Source organism: Propithecus coquereli, unplaced genomic scaffold, assembly GCF_000956105.1.
Source record: "Propithecus coquereli isolate 6110/MARCELLA unplaced genomic scaffold, Pcoq_1.0 Scaffold177, whole genome shotgun sequence".
NCBI lineage: Eukaryota > Metazoa > Chordata > Mammalia > Primates > Indriidae > Propithecus > Propithecus coquereli.
This window is the reverse complement of record NW_012142412.1, coordinates 1080441-1092991: the sequence shown is the minus strand read 5'-3', so window position 1 is coordinate 1092991 and position 12551 is coordinate 1080441.

Genomic DNA, 12551 nt, shown 5'->3' with positions numbered 1-12551 from the left:
AGATGCTTGACTTGTGAAACTTACATTCAAGCAGATGGAGGTGGACTAAAAGGTGGACTAATAACTAAAAGAAATAAGCAAAGTATATAATATGTTAAAAGGAATAAGTACAATGGACAAAATTTAGTACAGGGTAAGGAAAATTCAAGTTCTGAGAATAGAGGGGAGGTTCTAGTTTTAAATAAGATGATCTAACTATGTCTCATTGAAAAAAATACATTTGAAAAAAACACTGGATATGAGAGAACTAGAAATTCAGATATCTGGGAGAATAACTAGTAGAGTGGCCATAAGGCCATTGCAGCCTTGACACATCTGAGAAATGGCATTTAGGTTTGCAGAGCTGAAGAGGAATAAAATAAAAAGGACAGTCATGAGAGATGAGGTCAGATAGCTAATGGGATCCTGCTTAGGTAAGAGTGCCAGGGCACTGTAAAGCCTTTGGTTTTTACTCTGAGTGAAATGGAAAGACTATGGAATATGTAGAGCAGAGAAGTGACATGATCTTTCTCATGCTTTAAAAGAATCGTTCTGGGATCTCTGCTGCAATTAAAATGTAGTGGGGGAGACGGGGAACGGAGAGGAAAGTTGGCAGGTGATTGTAGTAATCCAGGCAAGAGGGGCAAGTAGGACAGACCAGTTGGTAGCAGTGAAGGTGGCTGGCAATTAGTGGTTCAATTGTAGATGTATTATGAAGGTAAAGGTAATATGATTGACTGGTGTTCTGGATGAGAAGGTGAAAGAAAGAGAAGGGTCAATCGTGTTTCTAAGACTTCCTGTCTGCACAACATGGGAAGACGGTCCTTTTTTAGCTGATATAGGGAAGCCTATGGGTGAAACAGGTTTGGAGAAGAAGAATGCAAGCTCAATTTTGGATATGTTGAGTGTGATGTGCATGTTAGACATTCAAATGAAGATATGGAGTCTTGAGTTTGGAAGAGACATCTGATACGGAGATAGATATTTGGGACCTGAAGGTATATATGCAGAACTGGACCAGTTTGCCACAAAAGTGAGTGATGACTGAGAAGAGAAGAGAACTAAGGACTGAAACCTGGAGCTCTGGATCAGAGAGGTAAAAAGGAACCAGACACAGAATTTGAGCAGTAGTGATCAGTAAGGCTGGAGAAAAACTAGGAGAATGGGTTGTATTGGAAACCAATGAATAAGGCATGTCAAGGAGATGTGAGTGATCAATTTTTCAAATGATGCTGTGAAGTTGGCTAAAGATGGGAACTGAACACTGTTTTTGGCAAAGAAGAAAGCACTGATATAGTAATAACACATACACATCGCAGTTTGTCTAGAATAGTCCCCATTGACATATGTTTTCATCAAAAGTGTACTCAGTGGGTTTAAGAGGATGGGAGAAGAGGGATTGGAGACAAAATCAAGGGATGGAGGCCTTCATTATGTCACTGAGTATTACTGGGAGAGACAGATTGGAGATCTGATTGTTTTGGTGTCAGACTTGAGAAAGAATATGTGACCTGGATATAGACCACATTTTGTACCCGTTCAGCTGAGTGAAGCCTCACACTGAGATGAAAATACATGAGAAGAAAGAAATGGAAGGATGATTCAGAAATGATGGCTTCAGTTTTGAGAAACTGGTAGACAAGTGAATTTATATGAACTTTGTCTCAATAGCAACAGATTTATGATAAGAATTGGAAGTCAGAACAAAAAGATGAGAGTTAAAACAGGAAGACACTATGTTAAGTACAAAGAGAAATGGCCAGGAATCTCAGCTAGGGTACAATATTTAAGGGCTGAAGGAAGGAGATTAAGAATGATTAGGTGGATAGGAAGAAAACCAGAGCACTGGTGCCCCTTAAGGTGAGAAAGAAGATTTTAAAGAAGGATATTTCTCAAACCATCTAATGTCCCCAAATTCAATTTCCCCTCATGGGTGAAGACATATGGCACCTGAGACTAAGACTCAACCCAGAAAATTTCTGAGACTATTCTTATCCTCTGATATGAACTTTTCGTTCTTTTGTCTCATTTTGTTTCATTTCATTTTTATCTTAGTGTCTCTAGTTTCTGGCTTGTCACCTAATATCTGGTATTAATCTCTCTGACAAGCTATTTAAAATTGCATTTTCAATTGTACCATCTCCATTGTCCAGTCGAAGCTTCCCAACTGCCTTGTCCAGCACACACCAGGATCTCAATCTTTCAGGGAAGTCCCTTGAGCTACCAGTCAACATTTCCAGAACTGCAGCTTAGATTCCTGGAGTCAGCCAGCCTTGGAAAATGGGAAATCGGTTAAGAGCCAAAAAGTCATCACTGTATTTTGTAACCAGAAAGTCATTGGTGATATTTGCAAGAACATTTCAAAGAACTGGTTTGATGGTAATCCAGATTATAGTGTGCTGAAGAAGTTCCCGAGGAGAGGTCAGAAATTAGACATATCAAGAGTGGTCAAGTCTTTGAATTAAACTTTTAGGAGTGTAAAAAGGATGGAGGAAGGTTTTATTTTATTCTTTCTTATTTTGGGGGAGACTTGCTAATATTTAAAAACTGAGGAAAAGGAGCCCTTAGAAAGGGAATAGTTAATAATTTTGGAAAGAAAAGGTAATATTTATGAAGTAAGGATTGTCGGAAGGGAGTACTAATGAAAGTTGAGATTTGATAGTGTCTGAATAAATACAGGTCGAATTATATTCCTCAAAATTTAAAAATGATATCACATGAATTAAATAAAATATAATATAAACAGCAATTAATACCATTAATTTATATTATAGTAGAATACATCGAGGGTTACTTTCCAATTTATGTTTTTATTAGCAGTAGATGTAAGGTAGCTTCAATTGAACAATATTTCTGTGCCTTTGTGAAGCTACAGTTGAAGTGACTTCCACTCTGCTGTTTAATTCCCGTATATTTAATATAAAGTTGTTCTCCTCCATTTACTTTATATGTTTCCATTTTTAAGGCTGTAATAAGCATTTATCTCAATATGTTTCTCTTCAGAGAGCTCAGAACTACATAAATGTCTCACTTTCTGACGATATTACCAAATACCTCTGGAAAATATACCACCCACTGTCTGCAATGGCTATTTCATCGCTTTTCCCTTCTTGCTAAGCTATTCAAATCACCTCTCTCCCAACATTTCCTCTATTCCAACCCACAATTTTGATAATTTAGCTTCATGTTTTATTGAAAGAAAGATAGACATCAGTAGACAGGACCTCCTCGACCTCCCAGGACAAAATTTACACCAGTATCCACATTTGCCCCTATCACCCCTGTCCAAATATTCTTTCTTTTTGACTGCCACGTTGTATCTTCTCCTGATTTCCCACCTACCAATATGAGCATTTCTTCTTAGTCTCTATCATATTTTCTTGTTCTAAATCACTACACAATAAATTATCCTGAAACTTAGAAGCTTAAAACAGCAAACATTTATGACCTTACAGTTTCTGTAAGTCAGAAATCCAGGTGAAGCTTAGTTGGGAACCTCCGCCCCAAGGTTTCTAATGAAATTGCAGTTAGGCTGTGGTTGGGGCTTGCAGTCTCATCTGAATGCTCAACTGGGAGAATCATCTTCCAAGCTTATCTTCACGGCTGGAAATTTAGTTTGTTACAGCCTGGAGACGGAGACCTCACTTCGTTCTCTGTCATGTGAGCTTCTCCATGGAGTAGCTATTAATAATAAAAGAAGCAAACGAAAGAGCAAGAAGGGACAGCAAGACAGAAGTCAGAAGTCAGTCTTCTATAACCAAATCTCAGAAGTGAGATCCCAGCACTTTTGCTGCATTCTATTTGCTGGAAGTAAGTCACTAGGTCCAGCCCGTATTAAAGGGGAGGGAACCATACAAGGACATGAATACCAGAAGGAAGGGGATCACTGGGGCCATTTTAGAAATTGCCTGGCACACCACAGCTTGGGTTTTTAGTCTTTTTAAAAATTCTATCTTCTCTACTTTGGTGATGCCATTTATTGCCCTTGGTATTATATTATTTACATTCTAAATCTCTCAAAATTGATACTGACAGGTGATACCTCTCTTCGGATTCTTCCTATATCTTTTTATGTGGCATATCTACTTAGCTTTACAACAAAGTTTCAAAATTAAAATATTCCAAACAAAATATTTTAGTTTGACTTCCCCTATACTCCAAATATTCTATTTTTTTCTACTAATATATATTTTTTTTATCTTCATAAGTTAAACCTCCATTCACACAGCCTCTTAGGCCAGGCAATAGAAAATTGTTCCTGACATTTCACTCTGCCTTATTCACTACATCATTCTATGGCTAAGCCCCATCAACAAACTTTAAAATTATTGTTTCCTGGATATTCAAAGAATCTCTGAATATATTTGTCTGCTTTCTTCTTGCTCTCAATATATTTGTTGCAATCTGTTCTCACCAGCAAACAGATTAATCACTCAACAATGTATATAAGAGCTTCTCCCATCCCTTCCTAAACCTTTCAAAGGCTCTGCATTTCTCTGCAAGCTCCTGTGTAAGCAGGTCTCTCTCTGTTTCACCAATCTTATCTCGTGCAGCTTTCTTTCTTTCTGAGTTCTGACTACACTTGGACTTCTTTTATTATAGTTCCTAAAATTCTCTCTGCTTAGAAGACGTTCCTATACTTTTTTGCCTGAACACTCCTTGGTCAACCTTCAGAAGTATTTCCCAAGGAGCACTCAATCTTACACACATTTTGAACGCTCAGTCTTTTTCCTTCCTAGCACTTATATTTTGTAAACTCCAGGTGAGAAGAGACAAAATCTATTTTGTTTTCTGCCTATAAATGCCTAGCTAACACCATGCCCAACACACAACACTCTGTAGATAACTTTGGCAATGAGTAAACATATCATTCAAAGAAGACATCCAAAAATCCTGATAACGCTTTCTCTAGTACTTTTAAATGTACCAACTCTAGTTATAATTATTCTCAATTTAGTCCATCAATATTGTATTTAAATATGTATATCGCTCTTGTGTTCCCTCTAGTTACCCTTTTTATGGAAAGAGCTTTGGGGAAAATTCCTACAGAAAGATTAGAATGTGTTCATCTTTAGTAAAGTTAAGAGGAGTTACCTTGATAACAATGCTATCCAGATTGGCTTTTCCGGAGTGACTTGTAAGATTGAGTGTTTATTCAGGAGGAATTCTTTTAGGATCTCTTTTTGAGAGTCTTTTAGAGATTGGGTAGCTGGGAGCTGGGAGAAGCATGTTGTTTGTCAGGGAGAGATGGTCACCTTCAGGCTTTCTCATAATAATAGCCTTGTTGTGCATATACCATAAAAGAAAACTGAAAAGACCCACCTGACACCCACATTGAGATTGCAATCTTCCAGCTGATTCTTCTGTTCGTAGCTTTTACAAACTTGAGAAAAGATGGAATGAACCTGAAATGGATCACCATACCAGTGACATCCTAGTTAAAGTTGAACGGGTCTGATAAAATGTGCTACTTTGGTAGGAAGAACCTGAACTACATTTAACAAATAATAAAATCACAAAATACACACAAACAGAAATGGAAAACATTAACTCTTTGATACCCAGGAGAACTTTCTGATAAATGTAAGGTGGATGTGTGTGGGTGGGGAGATGGGGTGTGAAGTGTTATGTAAGGTGTATGAAAGTACACAGTTAATTTTCTGCAACAGAAGCTATTCTCAGAAGTTACTCTCTCTCTTTAGGAGAGACCTTCACTGTTGAAGGGATTAACTTAATTATGCTATCTCATTTTTTATTTGCTTTTGAACATTTTTATCCTAGAAGGAAATGCATTTTTCCCAAGCCTCTGCTTTCTTTCAAAGAACAATAGTCCACTGCCTTCAATTAGGGTAGGTTGTTCATTTAATGTTAATGCTCTTAATGAATCATTTTAAACAGATATTTGGAAATATAAGAAAAAAGAAAAATAGAGAAAGCATGGGAGGGAAAGAGCTGAATGTAAGTATACTTACATTTCCACACTTACATATGGAAAAGGACAATATTAGCAAGAATGTGGAAAGAGGGAAGATGGGGAGAAGAAAAGAAATAAATCAAATAATATGATTCTTATATGTTGGTATTATGGTATATATATATATATATATATATATATATATATATATAGTATGTTTTATAATACATTATATTTGTCCACATCCTTATTTCCCACTTATACTTTTTTTTAATGTGTGTAAATCTCTGTCTGCATAAGTGAGAAATTTCCATCCATTGCTGTGAAAAATCAGTTGCTTTTGATTTGGAAATTAGGAAACTATCAATAGATACACCAGTGCTTTTTATTATTTCTGATCTCTATATAACAAATTATTTCTCCTAAATGATGTAGTTTTATTTTTATGTACAATTACAACATTTAAAATGATAAGTGATGTAAGGAGAAATAAATTTATTGTTTCCATAACTTAAAAGTAGGACTAACCTGATCCTGTTGACCTGATATCAAATTGCCTAAGTTTGGAGGAAAATGACTTAAGTGATTCCATTGAAACTGCTCTGTGTCGCACCAGATTTAAATTCTAAGTAATTTTCATTGATGAATTGGCATGACTTGCAAATGACCATCAATAAACTAATTAACATAAATTTGAAAGACCACTTATATCAGAGAGCTGTGATTATCTGGAGTGAGCTGATATTTAAATGTGTATTTAAAGATATAAATTTTATTTGTTTTTAACAAACTGCAGCTTTTTCACATATTTTCAAATAATACTTTATATATTATTTTAGGAAGTCGATGAAAACTTCTGTTTGATGCTTAATAGCATCTTCTTTAATGATGGGACTGCATCTATTAATATAGTAGCGCAGCAAAGTCCCTCCAATTGGCAACTAGCTCTGTCTCACAGAATCCGGGATAATATAGAGCTAAATTCAATAGGGATTAATCTTTATACTAACTTTGTAGAAGATTTTACTAGCAAGACAATAAACAAGTTTAAGCAAAGTCATAGAAAGAAAGCTAAACCTCTTAAATGATACTCATATGCTATCATTTTATAAATTGAGACAATCATTTTGGAAAGCAATTCTACTTATGAAAATTTGCCTTAGGGAAAAAAACTCAGATTGTGTAGAAAGCCATATACACAAATGTATCCATTGCAAGATTTTTAGAATATTAGATAAATAGATATGACTGATGGTCATAATAGGAAAAAGAGTAAATTTGTGCCCAAGCCTATTAGTGGATAAATAAGCAATATTTAAATACAATAGATATGATCCACCTATATGAAAAATGCTTAAGATATAACAGTAAGTGAAATTGGATAAATATTAAAATGTTTTGAGCACGTATTTGAAATGGTGGAAAAACACTCAAAGATCAAATTGATCCTTTAAAATAAAGATTCTGTATGGTATTTGCTTTGTCTGTTTTCAAAGTGATGTAGAATCTGGTTAATTTTGCAATTTAAATGAATAAAGGAATTAATTTATGGAATGTCTTACTACTAATGGGCAACTACATAAATTATACCTCATTTTATCTTACGAGAACTTGATGAGATAGTTATTATATCCATTTTAAACAATAAGAAAATTTGAGCCAAATTGGGAACAAGATCTACTCAAGATCATACAGGTAGCAAATGGAAGAGTTAGGATCAACCAAAAGCTAAGACCATGCCCAGGATCTTAACTCTTCTACAGCAAGGCTTAAATACAAGTGAGTAATCTAAACTCAGATATTTTTAAATGCCCGCTTGGTTACAAGCTGTTAATATTCTTGAAATAAATGTTTTTCTTGATTTATAATAACCAAATGAACTCTTCTGATTACTAAACCACTTGAGTAGCAGTTCTCCTCTTCTCTTTCTCTCTCTTTTTCTTTTTAATAGAGCAAAAGATCGTCATTTAAAAAGCGTAGATAAAAACCAAAGCCACAAACGAGGACACATGACAAAAACTAACTTATGTAAGTTAAATTACTGAGAAACTTTAGGTAAGCAATGACAATACACATTATCTGATTGAAATGTAGCCAACTGAACTCAGTTTAGACGAACAGACGAGCAGACTCCTGAAACGAAGAGAAATATGAATAATACACTAGTGTGTGTGTTACTGTGTTAGCAGTTCTTTTGTATTTTTGGCTTTAACCTTGACCAGAAATGACACCCTATCACCATTCTTTGGTATTCATCAGCATTCTTTGGTATTCTTTTGCAGCTGCTTATGCTAATGACATCACAAGCATGATTTCTGGTTTCCTTCTGACGCTATCACCATCCTTAGTTGTATGGCTCGACTGATGGTGATAACACGTATGACTTAAGCTTGGGTAATATTTTTCAATTTCTTTAACTCTGCTTGTTTTTTTCTGAAAATAAAAATCAAATAAAATTTGTTTTTGCATTTTTTTAATAAAATAAAACACAAAGAACTTCCCAAAGTGCTTCTATAGCTTATTGTATAATTATAGGACAGACACCCTTGTACCCATAAATGAGATCAGGAAACAGACCTTAGCCAGCCACCCCAGACACCCATTTACGTGCCCCATCCCTGTCACCATCTCTCCTCCTAACAATTTCTCAATTTTTCAAGCAAACAGTTCCTTGCATTTTAATAGATTTATCACCCAAGTGTTTGTCACTAGATTCTATAGTTTAACTTTTTTATTTTATTGTCAGGTATACTTATAAAGATTTCTTTTAATTTTCAGATTTCTTTTCCATCTCTTTCTTTTTCTTATAAATTAACTATCTGCCAGTCATTTAGTCTACAAAACGTCCCATAGTATGTATGGACTGCAATTAGAATAATCCATACTATAAGAGACCCTATTGGAACAGTTTAACTTGTCCCTTTGTCCTCTGTATTTCCTCCAAATTGGTGCCGGGGTTCTTAAACATAATCATTCACAAATTCTGTCTTTTATAAAGACTATAGGTGTTTTGTTTGTTTGTTTGTTTGTTTTTCATATAGAGCAGTATCTTCCTGCCCTTTCAGACCTTGCAGCCTAACCCCTGCGCTCACCCTGACTGAGTTGGGCAAAATCCTCCCCAATTCAGCTCTCGTCTCAAGCTGGCCCATCATGCTTGTCAATAAACAACTTTAGGCTCTTTGAAGAGTCTTCTGTTTTCAGATACATCCATCACTCTGTGCTTTCCTCTGCATCCTGCTCTCACTGACTCTGAAATCACAAGGACTTATGGTTGTTGGTAGTTTGTCTTGACCTGCTTATATTTTGAGGTTCATAGGGATACCTTGTAATTTAATTTCATATTAAATATTATCCATGGGATTTTGATTTTTATACCTAGTTGCTCTGTGTGATTTTATGTGGGGATGCAGGAAGATTCAAATCTATGTAGTCATCATCATCATCTTTCCAAGACACCATTTTGCTTTTGTAATTCCTACAAGAAGGAAATGAGTGGAAATCAATGAAAAACAATGATATTTTAATAAAATGCAGAACTCTTGAAAATCATTGGTTTTCCAAGTTATGCTATTTTTTTCTACCTTTTGTGTAGAAGCCACAGCAGATAATCCAAGTATCAGACTATACAGACAGGCTTTTTACATAGATACTGTTAGAGAAAACAGCAGTCAAGGTGCTACAGGTGGGTATTATAAATTTTCTCTGCTGAGTTTGCTGAAGGAATAAACACTCATGATGAGAAGGGCCATACAATATTCATAGTAAAAATATTACTTGCTGTAAATAGGTCTTTGACAAATCTGTTCTTATCTATAGATGAGAGCTCTAATTACCAAACTCCGTTAATATATTGAAAAATATTTTCTAAATATGATAAGGAGTTATGGACAACAAACAGTAACAAAAACAAATTCAAAGTAGGCATAAATTCTACCGACAAAGTCAATGACAGTTTAAGAAGAGAATGTGCATTTCTAAATCCCCTTTTTACTGGGAAGCTACATTACATCTACTGTGATTATTTTCTAAAATTTTGTTTTATTATGTATTTTCCTAGTATATACAATGGCATTTTATGCATATATATGTATATTCTAATATGTGTGTGTACCAGGGGTGGTGATAGTACTAATAAATATTTTCAATTTCATATAAATGTTTCCCCAATTCATCCACCCCCAATAATGCTACTTTAATCTTCCACTTTTTCCTGTGCAAACTATTGCAATAGCTTTTTAATTGGTTTCCTTGCTTGAACACTTGCCCTCTGTAACCTATTACCACAGTAGCAATTTTTTTGAAACTTTAATCAGAACTGTAATTGGCTATTTAAAACCCTCCAATGATATTCTATTGCATGTAGATTTATATACAAGTTTTGTGCCTGATCTAGAAGAACACACATCGTTGAACTCCTGTGGCCTGCTATACTTCCACAGATGCATGCCTTTCAATACTCTCCTACTCACTGAAAATATTCTTAAACATCAAACCCTTCTAAAATTGTCCCATTCCAATCGCTCTATGTTATGTTTTTCTTCATAGTTCTTGACATTATCATAAATTGTCTACTTATTTATTTTTTATTTTTATGAACTCCTTCTTATAAGCTTTGTGAGAATGGGAACTTTTTACTTTTTTGTTGTTGTTGCATTCACTACTTACTTACAGATGAATAAATCTGGGTTTGCACCAAGGCTAACAGGCTATCAGTCGAATAATTCCACTATCAGGTTAGTTGCCACGATAATTTAAATTGACACTGGGAATCAAAACCAAAATTAAATAGAAAAAATAGCGTTGTTTGGATCAAAAGAAACTTCGCCAATGGGAACGTTCTAGGTAATTTTAGTATCCTGCTTTTTAAATTTTATCTGATGCTGTATGTAAGTCACAGCAAGCTACCCTGTCAGTGCATTTATTGCTTCCAACTTTCTTTACCTTCTTGATTTGACATTATTGCAAATAGAAAGAAAGGAAATAAAAGAGGAGGAAGAAGTAGCCTAAAATAAATGAAAAAGAGCTTCACCTAGAAAAGCTGGGAGCAAAACAGTGCTGAGAAAGGAAACCTGACACCTGCCCAGGGTTAGGTGTTCATCAGATGAAGTACAGGTGGAGCTGAATTTTCTCCATGAGAAGCTTTCATGGGTGGAGATCTCCATGGGCTGAGTTACTATTATTCATCAACTCGATTTTTTTTAAGTCATCATACTCTCTGAATCAAAATTTTCTCAGGCTCTCCATGTACCAAAGAGTTTCTTAATGAACTAAATGGACAAGGTTTGTAGGACTACCATGGCTAATACAAATACAGTATATGGAATTTTATCATTCTTGTTATTTTTCTCAAACTAGTAACAGTAGTACATGAAGATAATCTTCATTGACCCCCCAAATACTCATAGTTTTTGAAACATAGGGGGAAATATCTGCATAAGATAATTGCTGTTCCAGATAAATTGCTCTAGCAAATGATATTTTTAAAAGTAGCTATTTCTTCTGTTTTATGCACAGGGTAAACATGTAGGTCATGCTCATATAATGTTCAATGAAAATTCTAATCAATTAAAATAATGATAAGAGAATAATGATCCATCTGATTTTTGAACTCTCTTTAATAACTGTAACATGTAAATAGATTAATGTTTAACTAAAATTAAATCAACTGTTTAATATTAACTTGATTAAATGATCTTGAGAAATTGTATGACTACAAAATGCCTTCTGAAAAGCCAGACGTGATGAATTGATAAGATTGCTAGCATGATGGGTTAATGCACTAGATGGCACTAATTGTATGCCTTTTAAGTATTATAAAATTGAATTTAGTGTGAAAAAAGAAAGTACCTCACACTTGAAATGTTTTTATCAGGTGTACTTTATGAAATTTCTTTGATATGTTATTTGTAATTTCTTATTACCGTTTTTCAGATCATCAGAAAAAAGAATTAATTATAGTCACTTTGATATTAAGTGAATTTCAAATTGAAAAATATAATTCCAGGATTTTTTTTCAACCTAAAGAAACTAATTTACTCCAGGCAAGATGCAAAAGTATTCTAGTACAGAGGATTATGTGATTCAATTCAAGTGAAAAGTTCTATACCAATTACATGGTTTTCCATGAACTTTACTTATCAAAAAGATTAAAGTCTCAGAAAATAAATAAATTCTTTAGATTTTCTAAACAAAGTGTAAACCTTAAAGCATGAAAGAAATTTTGTGCTCTGCAAAATTCTTTCCTTGTGATTTTTAGCACACAAACTGGGAAAGAGGGAAAGTGAATGAAATCTTGTTACTTAAGGAACATAGCAAGACTTTAAGTGAGACAAGTTTCCAAATAAGCAGTTTCCATTTAAGGTGCCTTTAGAAATAAACTTTAGTAACCACTGTTTTATTTATTAATAAATATAAAGAAGGCAAAAGCATTAATTAATTAATCTATGCCTACTTTAAAATAAATAAAATATTGATGTTAGGGGCACCCTGGTTAATTATGAACCTGTTGGTTTTATTTCAAAGTTTGATTAAATAATTTTAAACTTTTTGTTATACGCAAAAAAATAACAGTATCTGTTCAGGGTGTAATTTTCCTTACCCAAACTGGACGTTGTTAAAGTGAGCAGAAATCGTTATTGGGAGCCAACGTGTCAGTTAC